Genomic DNA, 16517 nt, shown 5'->3' on the forward strand with positions numbered 1-16517 from the left:
GCACATTGTAATTATTTTCTGTTTCCCACTATTGTTATTGAAAAGTCAGTTGTCAGTCTAATTGTTGTTCCTTTGTTGGTGCTTTGTCCTTTTTTTCTGGCTGTATTTAATTTATTTTTCTCTCTTCATGCTCTGCAGTTTTACGGCGATGTGTCTAGGAGTATATTATTTCAGGACAGTATGTGAACATGGAATACACTGGGGTTTTTGAATCTGAGAATTGCAATCTTTTATCAATTCTGGAAAAAATATCGGTCATTGCCTAACCAGAATGGAACTGTGATTGGACATGTATTAGACCCTCTCACTCTACTCCATAGTTCTTAACATTTTTATTTTTATTTTCTTGGAAATAATCCTTTGTTGTCTTTTTTTCCCCAACTTCGTTGAGATGTAATTGACATGTAACATTGTGTACATTCAGGGTATACAGTGTGATGATTTCAAATATATTTCATATATATATAATCTATACAGGATTGCAAAATGATTACCATAATAAAGTTAACACATTTATCACTTCATATTTAACAGTTTTTCTTTTTTATGAAGAGAACTTTTTAAAAATTTTTATTTTAATTCCAGTTATTTAACATAAAGTGTTATATTAGTTTCAGGTGTACAAAATAGTGATTCAGCAGATCCATACATCATGCCATGATCATCACAAGTTCACTCCTTAATTTCCATCACCTATTTAATCCATCTCCCTCCCCGCTCCCACCCCGTAATCATCAGATTGTTCTCTGTAGTGAAGAGGCTGTTTCTTGCTTTGACTCTCTTTCTCTTTCATTTTTTAGCTTTGCTTGTTTGTCTTATTTCTTAAATTCCACAAATGAGTGAAATCATACTGTATTTATCTTTCTCCGATTCATTTCATTTATCATTATACTCTCATTTCATTTATCATTATACTCTCTAGCTCCATCCATGTTGTTGCAGATGGCAAGCCTTTATTACTCTTTATGGCTGAATAATATTCCACTGTGTGTATGTACCATATCTTCTTTATCTATTCATCAGTTGATGGACACTTGGGCTGCTTCCATATCTGACTGTTGTAAATAACGCTGCAAGGAACATGGGGTGCATGTGTCCCTTTGAATTAGTGTTTTTGTATTCTTTGGATAAATATTTGGAGAGAACTTTTAAGATTTACTGTCTTAGTAACTTTTTTAGAAAAGGTTTTATTTATTTGAGAGAGTGAGTGAGTGAGAGAGAGCATGAGCAGGAGTAGAGGGAGAGGGAGAAGCAGACTCCCCACTGAGCAGGGAGCCCAATGTGGAACTTAATCCCAGGACCCCAGGATCATGACCTGAGCTGAAAGTAGAGTTACCCAAGTGAGCCACCCAGGTGCCCCCTGTCTTACTAACTTTCAACTATACAATATAATGTTGTTAAGTATAGTATCATAATGTACATTAAATCCCTGGTACTTATTGATTTTATTACTGAAATGTCATACTCTCTATCCATTACACCCATCCTTCTGTCTCTGGCAACTACCAATCTACTTTCTGTTCCCATGAGTTCAGTTTTTCTAAATTTCACAGTTTCTCTAGTATTTATTCCTTTGTATGACTTATTTCACTTAACACAATGCCCTCAAGGTTCTTCTATGTTGTCCCAAATGGCAGGATTTCCTTATTTTTTATGGCTGAATAATATTCCATTTTTTGAATATCCTACATTTTCTTAATCCATTCATTTGTTGATAAGAAACTTAGGTTGTTCCATGTCTTGGCTATTGTAAATCATGGTGTGATGAACATGGGAGTGCTGATAATCTCTTATAGATAGTGCACAAGGTTTCCCTTTTTTCCGCATTCTTGCCAATGCTTATCTCTTGTCTTTTTGGTATTAGCCATTCTAACAGGTGTGAAGTGATATCGCATGTGGTTTGACTTGCATTTCCCTAATGATTATTGATGTTGAACACCTTTTCATGTACCTGTTGGTCATTTGTATATCTTTGGAAAAATATCTGTTTAGGTCTTTTTTCCATTTTTAATCTGATTATTTAAAGAAATTTGCTATTGGTATGAGTTCCTTATATAGCTTTGGGTAGTATGAACATTTTTTTAAATATTTTTTTTTTATTTTTTAATAAACATATAATGTATTATTAGCCCCAGGGGTACAGGTCTGTGAATCACCAGGTGTACACACTTCACAGCACTCACCATAGCACATACCCTCCCCAGTGTCCATAACCCCACCACCCTCTCTCTCCCCCACTCCCCCCAGCAACCCTCAGTTTGTTTTGTGAGATTAAGAGTCTCTTATGGTTTTTCTCCCTCACAATTCCATCTTGTTTCATTTATTCTTTTCCTACTCCCCAAACCCCCCACATTGCATCTCCACTTCCTCATATCAGGGAGATCATATGATAGTTGTCTTTCTCCGATTGACTTATTTCACTAAGCATAATACCCTCTAGTTCCATCCACGTCGTCACAAATGGCAAGATATCATTTTTTTCTTTCTTTCTTTCTTTTTTTTTAAAGGTTTTATTTATTTATTTGACAGATAGAGATCACAAGTAGGCAGAGAGGCAGGCAGAGAGAGAGAGAGGGGGAAGCAGGCTCCCTGCCAAGCAGGAAGCCTGACATGGGGCTTGATCCCAGGACCCCGGGATCATGACCTGAGCCGAAGGCAGAGGCTTTAACTCACTGAGCCACCCAGGCGCCCCAAGATTTCATTTTTTGATGGCTGCATAGTGTTCCATTGTATATATATGCCACATCTTCTTTATCCATTCATCTGTTGTTAGACATCTAGGTTCTTTCCATAGTTTGTCTATTGTGGACATTGGTGCTGTAAACATTCGGGTGCACGTGCTCCTTTGGATCACTGTGTTTGTATCTTTAGGGTAAATACCCAGTAGTGCAGTTGGTAGGTCAAAGGGTAGCTCTATTTTCAACTTTTTGAAGAACCTCCATGCTGTTTTCCAGAGTGGTTGCACCAGCTTGCATTCCTACCAACAGTGTAGGAGGGTTCCCCTTTCTCCGCATCTTCGCCAGCATCTGTCACTTCCTGGATTGTTAATTTTAGCCATCCTGACTGGTGTGAGGTGGTATCTCATTGTGGTTTTGATTTGTATTTCCCTGATGCCAAGTGACCTGGAGCACTTTTTCATGTGTCTGTTGGCCATCTGGATGTCTTCTTTGCAGAAATGTCTGTTCATATCCTCTGCCCATTTCTTGATTGGATTATTTGTTCTTTGGGTATTGAGTTTGCTAAGCTCTTTATAGATTTTGGATACTAGCCCTTTATCTGATATGTTGTTTGCAAATATCTTCTCCCATTCTGTCAGTTGTCTTTTGGTTTTGTTAACTGTTTCCTTTGCTGTGCAAAAGCTTTTGATCTTGATAAGATCCCAATAGTTCATTTTTGCCCTTGGTTCCCTTGTCTTTGGTGATGTTCCTAGGAAGAAGTTGCTGTGGCTGAGGTTGAAGAGGTTGCTGCCTGTGTTCTCCTCAAGGATTTGGATGGATTCCTTTCTCACATTGAGGTCCTTCATCCATTTTGAGTCTATTTTCATGTGTGATGTAAGGAAATGGTCCAATTTCATTTTTCTGCATGTGGCTGTCTAATTTTCCCAACACCATTTGTTGAAGAGGCTGTCTTTTTTCCACTGGACATTCTTTCCTGCTTTGTCGAAGATTAGTTGACCATAGAGTTGAGGGTCTATTTCTGGGCTCTCTATTCTGTTCCATTGATCTATGTGTCTGTTTTTGTGCCAGTACCATACTGTCTTGATGATGACAGCTTTGTAATAGAGCTTGAAGTCTGGAATGGTGATGCCACCAACTTTGGCTTTCTTTTTCAACATTCCTCTGGCTATTCTAGGTCTTTTCTGGCTCCATATGCATTTTAGGATTATTTGTTCCATTTCTTTGAAAAAAATGGATGGGATTTTGATAGGGATTGCATTAAATGTGTAGGTTGCTTTAGGTAGCATACACATTTTCACAATATTTGTTCTTCTAATCCATGAGCATGGAACATTATTCCCTTTCTTTGTGTCTTCCTCAATTTCTTTCATGAGTACTTTATAGTTTTCTGAGTATAGATTCTTTGCTTCTTTGGTTAGGTTTATTCCTAGGTATCTTATGGTTTTGGGTGCAATTGTAAATGGGACTGACTCCTTAATTTCTCTTTCTTCTGTCTTGTTGGTGTAAAGAAATGCAACTGATTTCTGTGCATTGATTTTATATCCTGACACTTTACTGAACTCCTGTACAAGTTCTAGGAGATTTGGAGTGGTGTCTTTTGGGTTTTCCACATATAGTATCATATCATCTGCGAAGAGTGATAGTTTGACTTCTTCTTTGCCGATTTGGATGCCTTTAATTTCTTTTTGTTGTCTGATTGCTGAGGCTAGGACTTCTAGTACTATGTTGAATAGCAGTGGTGATAATGGACATCCTTGCCGTGTTCCTGACCTTAGCGGAAAAGCTCTCAGATTTCTCCATTGAGAATGATATTTGCGGTGTGTTTTTCCTAGATGGCTTTGATAATATTGAGGTATGTGCCTTCTGTCCCTACACTTTAAAGAGTTTTGATCAGGAAGGGATGCTGTACTTTGTCAAATGCTTTTTCAGCATCTATTGAGAGTATCATATGGTTCTTGTTCTTTCTTTTATTAATGTGTTGTATCACATTGATTGATTTGCGGATGTTGAACCAACCTTGCAGCCCTGGAATAAATCCCACTTGGTTGTGGTGAATAATCCTTTTAATGTACTGTTGGATCCTATTGGCTAGTATTTTGGTGAGAATTTTTGCATCTTTGTTCATCAAGGATATTGGTCTGTAATTTTCTTTTTTGATGGGATCCTTGTCTGGTTTTGGGATCAAGGTAATGCTGGGCTCATAAAATGAGTTTGGGAGTTTTCCTTCCATTTCTATTTTTTGGAACAGTTTCAGAGAATAGGAATTCGTTCTTCTTTAAATGTTTGGTAGAATTCCCTTGGGAAGCCATCTGGCCCTGGGCTTTTGTCTGTTTGGAGATTTTTGATGACTGTTTCAATCTCTTTACTGATTATGGGTCTGTTCAGGTTTTCTATTTCTTCCTGGTTAAGTTGTGGTAGTTTATATGTCTCTAGGAATGCATCCATTTCTTCCAGATTGTCATATTTGTTGGTGTAGAGTTGCTCATAATATGTTCTTGTAATTGGTTGTATTTCTTTAGTGTTGGTTGTGATCTCTCCTCTTTCATTCAAGATTTTATTTATTTGGGTCCTTTCTCCTTTCTTTTTGATAAGTCTGGCCAGGGGTTTGTCAATCTTACTAATTCTTTCAAAGAACCAGCTTCTACTTTCGTTGATTTGTTCTATTGTTTTTTTGGTTTCTATTTCATTGATTTCTGCTCTGATCTTTATGATTTCTCTTCTCCTGCTGGGTTTAGGCTTTCTTTGTTGTTCTTTCTCCAGCTCCTTCAGGTGTAGGGTAAGGTGGTGTATTTGAGACCTTTCTTGTTTCTTGAGAAAGGCTTGTATCGCTATATATCTTCCTCTCAGGACTGCCTTTGCTGTGTCCCACAGATTTTGAACCGTTGTGTTTTCATTATCATTTGTTTCCATGAGTTTTTTCAATTCTTCTTTAATTTCCTGGTTGACCCACTCATTCTTTAGAAGGATGCTGTTTAGTCTCCATGTATTTGGTTTTTTTCCAAATTTCCTCTTGTGATTGAGTTCTCGCTTCAGAGCATTATGGTCTGAAAATATGTAGGGAACCAACCCAATCTTTTGATACCAGTTGAGACCTGATTTATGACCCAGGATGTGATCTATTCTGGAGAATGTTCCATGTGCACTAGAGAAGAATGTGTATTCTTTTGCTTTAGAATGGAATGTTCTGAATATATCTGTGATGTCCATCTGGCCCAGTGTGTCATTTAAGGCCTTTATTTCCTTGTTGATCTTTTGCTTGGATGATCTGTCCATTTCAGTGAGGGGAGTGGTAAAATCCCCTACAATTATTGTATTATTGTTGATGTGTTTCTTTGATTTTGTGATTAATTGATTTATATAGTTGGCTGCTCCCATGTTAGGGGCATAGATATTTAAAATTGTTAGATCTTCTTGTTGGACAGACCCTTTGAGTGTGATATAGTGTCCTTCCTTGGCTCTTATTATACTCTTTGGCTTAAAATCTAATTGATCTGATATAAGGATTGCCACCTCAGCTTTCTTTTGATGTTCATTAGCATGGTAAATTGTTTTCCACCCCCTCACTTTAAATCTGGAGGTGTCTTTGGGTCTAAAATGAGTTTCTTGTAGACAGAATATTGATGGTTTTTTTTTTTTTATCCATTCTGATACCCTGTGTCTTTTGATTGGGACATTTAGCCCATTTACATTCCAGATAACTATTGAGAGATATGAATTTAGTGCCATTGTATTGCTTGTAAGGTGACTGTTACTGTATATTGTCTCTGTTCCTTTCTGATCTACTACTTTTAGGCTCTCTCTTTGCTTAGAGGACCCCTTTCAGTATTTCCTGTAGAACTGGTTTGGTATTTGTAAATTCTTTCAGTTTTTGTTTGTCCTGGAAGCTTTTTATCTCTCTTTCTATTTTCAGTGATAACCTAGCTGGGTATAGTATTCTTGGCTGCATGTTTTTCTTGTTTAGTGCTCTGAATATATCATGCCAGTTCTTTCTGGCCTTCCAGGTCTCTGTGGATAAGTCTGCTGCCTATCTAATATTTTTGCCATTGTATGTTACAGACTTCTTTTCCCGGGCTGCTTTCAGGATTTTCTCTTTGTCACTAAGACTTGTAAATTTTACTATTAGGTGACGGGGTGTGGACCTATTCTTGTTGATTTTGAGGGGGGTTCTCTGCACCTCCAGGATTTTGATGCTTGTTCCCTTTGCCATATTAGGGAAATTCTCTCCAATAATTCTCTCCAATATACCTTCTGCTCCCCTCTCTCTTTCTTCTTCTTCTGGAACCCCAATTATTCTAATGTTGTTTCATCTTATGGTATCACTTATCTCTCGTATTCTCCCCTCATGGTCCAGTAGTTATTTGTCTCTCTTTTGCTCAGCTGCTTTATTCTCTGTCATTTGGTCTTCTATATCGCTAATTCTTTCTTCTGCTTCATTTATCCTAGCAATAAGAGCCTCCATTTTTTATTGCACCTCATTAATAGCTTTTTTAATTTCAACTTGGTTAGATTTTAGTTCTTTTTAAATTTTTTTAAAAGATTTTATTTATTTATTTGACAGGCAGAGATCACAAGTAGGCAGAGAGGCAGGCAGAAAGAGAGAGAGGAGGAATCAGGCTCCCTGTTGAGCAGAGAGCCTGATGTGGGTTTCGATCCCAGCACCCTGGGACCCGAGCTGAAGGCAGAGGCTTTAACCCACTGAACCACCCAGGCACCCCTAGATTTTAGTTCTTTTATTTCTCCTGAAAGGGCTTTTATTTCTCCAGACAGGGTTTCTCTAATATCTTCCATGCCTTTTTCAAGCCTGGCTAGCACCTTGAGTATCGTCATTCTGAACTCTAGATCTGACATATTACCAATGTCCGTATTGATTAGGTCCCTAGCCTTCAGTACTGCCTCTTGTTCTTTTTTTTGTGGTTAGTTTTTCTGCCTTGTCATTTTATCCTGATAAGAATATATGAAGGAGCAAATAAAATACTAAAAGGGTGACAAAGACCCCAGGAAAATGTGCTTTAACCAAATCAGAAGAGACCCCAAATCGTGGGGGGAAGAAAAGGGAAGAAAAGAAGTTCAGAAGAAAAATTAAAGAAAACAAAGAAAAATTATAAAAAAGAAAAATATATATATTAGACTTGTGATTAGAACTCGGTCACTCACTTAATTTTGTGAGTATTTTGGTCTCAGAAGAAACTACCTCCCAAAATTTTAAAGAATGAAAAACTTATATAAGGGTAAACACAATGAAGGGATGGAATATGACTATAAAGATGAAAATTGTTTTTTTAATTAAAAAAATTCTAAAAAAAGAGTTGATAAGATATGTTGGTTGGGAGAATAAAGAAAAAGAAAGTGGAGAGAATTTGCTCAGGCTGGAGACTAGAACAAAGTCGTGTGCTAGATTTAGGGTGTATTTTGATCTATGAGAAGTTGTACCCCAAATTTCTTTACAAGAAAAAACCCTATGTGTATACAAAAAATAAAGTTAGATACAATGAAGGATAAAATATGACTATAATAATGAAGGTTCCAAAAAGATTTTTTTTAATGAAAGGTATTGTTACAATAAACTAATTAAAAAAACGTTAAAAGAGGAAAGGGTAAAAGTTAAAAAAAATTTAGCAGAAGAAAAAAAAATTAAAAAAAAATTAATTAACTTTGCAAGACTAGAGAATCATGGGGAGAAAGCCATGAATTCCATGCTTTGCTTTCTCCTTCTCTGGAATTCCGCTGTTCTTCTTGGTAAGTGAACTTGGTCTTGGCTGGATTTCTTGTTGATCTTCTGGGGGAGGGGCCTGTTGTAGTGATTCTCAAGTGTCTTTGCCCAAGGCGGAGTTGCACCGCCCTTACCAGGGGCCAGGCTAAGTAATCCGCTCGGGTTCGCTTTCGGGGCATTTGTTCCCTGAATGCTTTCCGTAGAGTTCCGGAGGATGGGAATGAAAATGGTGGACTCCCAGTCTCCGTCCCGAAGGAGCCGAGAGCTCAGGGCCCCACTCCTCAGTGCGCCCTCAGAGAACAGTGCTCAATCACTCCCGTTTTCCTGGTCTCTAGCTGCGCTCCGAGCTCACCCAACCTGTGACAAAGCATCTCTGTCTCTGGCACACAGCTCCCCCTGGAGTCGCAGAACCCTGCAGATCCCTGAACTCTTCCAGGAGGGTCTCCCTGGATCTTGTGGGGTCCCCACTCACAGAGCAATGACCTATGCCATGGATTACGATTCAAGGTAACCCCGAGTTGAGAGCTCGCTCCTCGGCTCCATCTCTGTAGCCACCTTCCCTGCTCTAATACCTGTGAGCTCTGCGACACTCAGACACCCTTGATCCTTCTGTGACCCCGTGGGACCTGAGGCCACACTGTCCCTGCATGGGCTTCACCCTGGTTTAGCCTCTGGAGCGATGTCCCTCAGTGGAGCAGACTTTTAAAAGTTCTGATTTTGTGCTCCGTTGCTCCGCTGCTTGCCAGATGCTGGCTCCTCCCCGCATGGTCTATCTTCCCGTTGCTTTGGATTCACTTCTCTGCTGGTGTCCTACCTTTCAGAAAGTGGTCAATTTTCTGTTTCTAGAATTATTGCTCTTCTTCTCTTAGATCTCCTGTTGGATTTGTAGGTGTTCAGAATGGTTTGATAAGCTATTTAGCTGATCTCCTGTTACCTGATGTCTTCTCAGCCTGCCACTTCTCCACCATCTTGACGCCTCCCTGGGTAGTATGAATATTTTTTTTTAAAAGATTTTATTTATTTATTTGACAGACAGAGATCACAAGTAGGCAGAGAGGCAGGCAGAGAGAGAGAGAGGAGGAAGTGTTAGGGCCGATTTAATGTTAAATTAAATTAAATGTTAAAACCTGTTTAACTATTAGGGCCTGCTTAGCCAGAGTAACTCCATGTTGCCTAGGTAGCCATATTGTTGTTTACATCCATGGACTTCATTTCGGGAATAAACGCCCCTGTAGTTCCTGGTATGGTTCCGGGTATCGATTCTGGGAGTAAACGCCTTAATAATAGAAGCCACGTACCTTGGGTCTGCGGTTATGCCCTATAAAACCAGCCTGCGAGATGGGGAAGAGGTCGCTCTCTTCGGAGGCAGCCCTTCCGGTCAGTCTGACTTCTAATGCTTGGCATAGAATAAAGCTTCACATAACTTTCACTTTTTCTCAGTCTCGTTCCCCTGGCCAGTCAGTCTAACTTCTAATACTTGGCATAGAATAAGGCTTTGCATAACTTTTACTTTGTCTCAGTCTCGTTCCTTTGATAACGGACCCCAACAGAAGCAGGCACCCTGCTGAGCAGAGAACCTGATGCAGGGCTCGATCCCAGCACCCTGGGATCATGACCTGAGCTGAAGGCAGAGGCTTTAACTCACTGAACCACCCAGGTGCCCCAGTATGAACATTTTAGCAATATTAATTCTTCCAATCCATGGGCATGTGATATCTTTCCATTTATTTGTATCTTCAATTTCTTTTATCTGTGTCTCGTAGTTTTTAGTGTAGAGATCTTTCACCTCCTTGGTTAAGTTTATTGCTAAGTATTTTATTGTTTTTGATGCTATTGTAAATGGGATTTTTTTCTTTTTTTTTCAGATAATTTCTTGTTAGTGTAAGAGACAACTGTTTTTTGTATGTTGATTTTGTATTTTGCAAAGTTCCTGAGTCTGTTAGTTCTAACAGTTTTTTTTTTTTGTTTTTTTTTTTTTTTTTGTAGAATCTTTAGGGTTTTTATATATGTCAGATCATATTATTTGTAAATGGAGATAATTTTACTTCTTCCTTTCTGATTTGGATGCATTTTATTTATTTTTCCTGCCTAATTGCTCTGGATAGGACTTCTAGTATTAGGTTGAATAGGAGTGGTAAGAGCAGGCACCCTTGTCTTGTTCCTGACCTTAGAGGAAAAGCTTTCAGCCTTGAGTGTGATGTTAGCTATGGCCTTATTATCCATCACCTTTATTATGTCAAGGTATATCCTTCTATACTCAACTTTTTGGGAGTGTCATGAAAGGATTTAAAATTGTTTCAAGTTGGGGCACCTGGGTAGCTCAGTGGGTTAAGCCTCTGCTTTCAGCTCAGGTCATGATCCCAGGGTCCTGGGATCACGGCCTGCATCAGGCTCCCTGCTCAGCAGGGAGCCTGCTTCCCCTCTCTCTCTCTGCTTACCTCTCTGCCTACTTGTGATCTCTCTTTCTCTGTCAAATAAATAAATAAAATCTTTAAAAAAATAAAATTGTGTCAAGTGCTCTTTATCTTTTAAATGATCATGTGATTTTTATCTTTCTGGTGATGTAGTGTAGCACTTTTATTGATTCATGTTGTTCAGTCATCTTTGTATCCTAGGGATAAGTCCTACCTGATCATACTCTGTGATCTTTTTAATGTACCATTGAATTCATTTTGTTGGAATTTTGCTGAAAAATTTTGCATCTGTATTCACTAGGGGTATTGTCCTATAGTTTTCTTTTCTTGTGGTGTCCGTATCTAGTGTTGCTCTCAGGGTAATGTTGACTTTGTAAAATGAATTTGGGAGTATTTCCTCCTCTTCATATTTTTTGGAAGAGTTTGAGAAAGATTGGCATTCAGTCTTCATTAAATGTTTAGAATTCACCAGTGAAATGTTCTGCTCCCAGGCTTTTCTTTATTAGGAGATTTTTGATTGCTGATTTGGCCCCTTATTTTTTAGTGGTCTGTTCAGATTTTCTATTTCTTCATGATCCAGTCTTGGTAGGCTGTGTTTCTAGGATTTTTCTCATTTCTTCCAGGTTGTCTAATTTGTTAATTCATATTTGTTCATAGTCATGTCTTATGATCCCTCATATTTGTGTAGTATCAGATCTGAACACTTGTTGCTATAAGTTCCAAACCCTTCTCCATCCCTATTTGATCTCCAGTAGGTTTGACCCAGTAGCATCCCCCCGCCCCCGCCGTGATCTCCATGGTGTAAGACCCGAGTAGGCCTCTTGGAACATGTCCCATTAAGTTAGTGAAGCTTGGGGTGCCTGGGTGGCTCAGTGGGTCATGGTCCTGGAGTCCTAGGATCGAGCCCTGTGTTGGGTTTCCTGCCCAGTGGGGAGCTTGCTTCTCCCTCTCCCTACCCCCCATTTGTGCTCTCTCTTTCTCTCAAAAAAAAAAAAAAATCTAGAGAAGCTGAATGTTCACCTTGGGATCTCTTCTAACTACTAGAGAAATAAGGCTCAGGGAGGGGACCTCTCAATGCAGTGCTGTGTTGGCCTGGGGGAATTGCAGTGCTTTCAAGGTAAAACCTCTCATCTTACCCTCTGAATGTTGTCCTCCTTGGTTTCTGTGGCTCAAGGGGTATTTCAGCCTTACCCAAAGGGTTCTGGGATTTTTCACAATGGTGTATTTTCTATGGATAGTTGCTAACTGTTCTTGTGAGGGGGATGGAGGTCAAGGACAACCTATGTTCTATAGTGATTATATCATTAACCTCTTTTTCATCATTTCATCTCTTTATCTTTCTGGATTTAAATTTGGATAATTTAAAAATATTTATTTTATAGTCCACCAATTCTGTTTTTAGCTGTGTCTTGTTTGTTTTATCCCTCCATCAAGATTTTATTTTCATTATTTTAATATCTATTTCTAGATTCTTCTTGTTTCTAATTCAAGTGCTCAATTTTTCTTTTATTTTCTTTTTTAAAATAGATTTATTTATTTATTTGACAGAGAGAGACACAGCAAGAGAGGGAACATAAGCAGGTGAGTGGGAGAGGGAAAAGCAGACTCCCTGCTGAGCCTGGAGCCCAATGTGGGCCTCCATCCCAGGACCCTGGGATCACAACCTGAGCCAAAGACAGGCGCTTAACAACTGAGCCACCCAGGTGTCCCTTAATTATTCTTTATGGGCTCTTGTTTCTTATATTTTCAGGCCTCTCTTTTATTTCTTTAAATCATATTCAATATGGTTATTTTATTTTTAGTGCATGAGAATTCCATTTGCAGATCTTTTTTGGGGTCTGTTACATGTTTCCTGTCATATTGCCTTATTTTTCTTGGTTTAGCAACTTTTTCTTTTTGACTGTAGACTCTTTGTTTTCTTTGGAGTTGTATCTCTGGGAAATATTTGAGTTCTGGATTGAAGCTGAGTTCCTCTAGGCAGGATTAGCATTGGCTTCTTTCAGTTGTTTAGTGGAACTACCAAGTTGGGACCGTTGAATTAAATTCTATGGCTGAGGATTTTTGTCCTCATAGATGGTGTGAATTTTGACTACAAAATCATGGATAAACTAGCTTGTTATTAATTTTTAGGGGATTTCCCCCTGCTTTCATTTAGTGCCAAAGTAAAAACAGGCAAGATTTTGCCATCGCCCCCTTTTTAAGTTTTCATTTAAATTCCAGTTAGTTAATATACAGTATAATGTTAGTTTCAGGTGTAAAATATAGTGATTCAACACTTACATACAACACCCAGTGCTCATCACAACTAGTGCCCTCCTTAGTCCCCATCACCTATTTAATCCATCCCCCACCCACCTCACCTTTGGTGACCATCAGTTTGTTCTCTTAATCAAGTATGAACTTTGATTTGCTTTTCTCTCTTTTTTGTCCCCCTTTGCTCATCTGTTTTGTTTCTTAAATTCCACATATGAGTGAGATCATACAGTATTTGTATTTCTCTGACTTATTTTGCTTAGCATAATATTCTCTAGCTCCATCTGCATCATTGCAAATGGCAAGATTTCTTTTTTTTTTTTTTTTTTGCCATCCCTTGTGCAGTGGAGTTAATTTTGTATTTGAGAATGAGGTGCTCTCGCTTTATGTGTAGTTTATTAGTTTTACTCATTTTGAGTAGATCCTAGGAATGATCTCTCTGTAGAGATCCATGCAGCCATCAGAGTAAAAACTTAAGGTCCTTAGGGTTCAGCAGAAACTTTAGGGTAGAAGTCAGTTTTGGTGCTTGTTTATCTGTATGGGTGCCTGTTTTCACTTCATTTTTGGGCTCTCTGTGTATTTTGCTTTTTTCTTGCTCAGTTTTGTACTGAATTGCATTAAATTTCTTTTTTTTTTTTTTTGCCATTTTATCCAACATGTTATTCTTTCATTCTTGAGAGTTGTTCATCCACTCTTACCCACCATGTTGCTTTAAGTGGAAGTCCTGGTGATCTTTACTTCCTCTTTATTTTTTTCCTATATTTTTAGCATTGACGTTGATAATAAGAAACTTCAGTGCAACTATAAAATGAGACTCTCTAGTTGTTTAAATGTTAAATGGGAAAATTTGAATGTTAGAGAAATAAATTTATATATGAACTATGATAGTTTTCTTAAAATAGATGAGTTTTCAGCTTCCCTAGTACTTCTGATAAATTTGGCACAATGTTGACTTCTAAATATTCATTTATTTCCATGTTAACAGTCTGTTCCTTCTTTTGTAATGTTAACAAACGATTTTTAATTAAAGATAGCTATCCATTCTACTCTAGCTAAATCCTTGATGAACTTTTGTTTTCTCTGCCACAGTCATACTTAAGGCTTTAATGTTAGTGATAGTTATCATTTAGCCAGGAGCATTAAAATCACCAGTTCCCTTTGAAAGACCTGATTTAATCAACTTCATTAGTAATCTACTTAATGCAATCATAGGCTAATGAAATTTAAAAAAAAGAAAATTAGTACATTATGCCAGTTAAACTATTGGAATCTATAAAGTTTAATAGGAAATTAAAATCATAAAATCTTTGTTATAGACCCTATTTCAGTTCTTTCTTCCTTAGTGGGAGAGAACCTATAGCATTATCATTATTTTTTTAAAATTTGAGTATAGTTGACATGCAGTATCAGATTAGCTTCAGGTGTACAACATATCGACAATTTCATAAATTGTACTATGTTCACCACAAGTGTAGCTACCATCTGTCATCACACATTGCTATTACAATGTCATTGACTATATTCTATAACATCATTATTATATAAAATACTTGACGCTGCCTTTACAAGTGTGTAAAACTGCTTTTATATAATTTTTATTCCTGTCATACTCTGGTATAAAGAACTAACTGCATTTGAAAGCTTATTAAAGATCGTTTAAGATAGGAGATTTGAAAGAAAATAAACTGATGAAATTCCTTTTCTCAAGAAATTTTTTTTCAGGTCACACTAGAAGAAGGTATATTTGATCTTTCCCTTCAAAAACCATCAGGTTATTTTAAGCTTAGGTGAGCTAAATTTTCAGAGGTGGGCAGAAACCATTGTTATTACCAGGTACGTTACCATAAAGTGAAGAGCATTTTATTTATTTATTTATTTATTTATTTATTTATTTATTTATTTATTTTTAAAAGATTTTGCTTATTTATTTGACAGAGAAAGACACAGTGAGAGAGGGAACACAAGCAGAGGGAGTGGGAGGGGAGAAGCAGGTTCCCTGCTGAGTGGGAGCCTGATGCAATTCTCCATCCCCAGGATCATGACCTGAGCCAAAGTTTGACAATGATTGAGCCACCCAGGTGCCCATATTTATTATGTTCTTACTAGTTTCTTTTTCAGAAGATATCCTTACTTTTTTGGGGAAGTTTTTAAAAATTTTATTTATTTATTTATTTTGTCTTTTACATCCTGACTGCAAATTGGAATTCCAAGGCCTAATGCAGGTAGTGGTACTGGTGTTGGTACCTAGAGTCTTAACTTATGAGCCTCCCATTTCAATAGGGGTATTTTGATTCAATTTATGGAGCTGCCATTTTATTAAGGATATTTTAGGTCTGAGGTTCTGCCTTGAAAGTCATACCTGTGTGCTAAACTGTTTGTGATGTTTTAGTTATGTTAATTTTGATTTATTAATTGATATCACAGGAAAAGAGTGAGACAGATTCGGGTCTCTGTTTCTTCATGCCTAGAGTATCTCCTATGTAGTATTCCCTCCATATACGACTTTTAAAATTTTCATTGTGAGCTTTCAAGATAATGTCACATTTTGCTTTTTTTCTATGTGAAATAAACAAGAAAACCAAATAGGCAACAGAGAGGGAACTATTAATCAAATGACAACATTTTTTCCACCAGAATCAAATTATCAAAACTCTGTAAGTAAATACCAAGTATAGTGATGTTCTATCAAAAAAGCAGAATGAATTTAAATTATGATCATATTTTCAGCACATTATCAGAGATGTCACCTGTAGAGATTCCCATGTGTAGTGATGATATTGTCTAATAAAATGTCACTTTAATATGTTTTCATATTATTTTAAGTAAAAACGTATTTAAAAGAAAACATGCACATAATGTCTCAGCATTTCTTGTACATTTCCACATTATCAAATTTTCATGTCATTCCATCTGTCTTTATTTTCAATATTAAATGCCCTGATTCAATTTAATTCAATCAAACATTGATTGCACGTTTACTGTGTGTCACTTTTATCTTTCTCCCTCTTCTAAGCTCCTATATAACTTGCTGTCTGAACCACTTATGGGGCACTGATTGATGTATTACAGTTTTTTTGTGTGTAAGTCTTATCTACTTGACTACATTTCATGGTCCTGAAGTTTAGGAAATTATAGTTCTCTGTTCCTTCTGTAGTGCCTATTACCTAGGTACACAGTAGGTAGTCAGTAAATATCAGCTGATGAGATTAAATGAGTTAATCTATGTAATGGTACCTACTGAGACATGAAGCAACAAGGGATGGACAAATAAAATTATTAAAATAACAGTAAATTAAATAAAAAACAAATCCTAAGGTTGGTATATTTTAGGAAGTGTATTTAGGGCCTACCATGGTGCTGGGTATAAACAAGGGGACAATAAATGTTTGGTAAATGATTCAGATAAATTTGTATAGTGGTAATTTTGCTGAGTTGAGGTCTTTTTGGTGTCAACTAGATATG

This window comes from Lontra canadensis, unplaced genomic scaffold (genome assembly GCF_010015895.1).
Source record: "Lontra canadensis isolate GAN:19392208 unplaced genomic scaffold, GSC_riverotter_1.0 scaffold19, whole genome shotgun sequence".
Lineage (NCBI taxonomy): Eukaryota > Metazoa > Chordata > Mammalia > Carnivora > Mustelidae > Lontra > Lontra canadensis.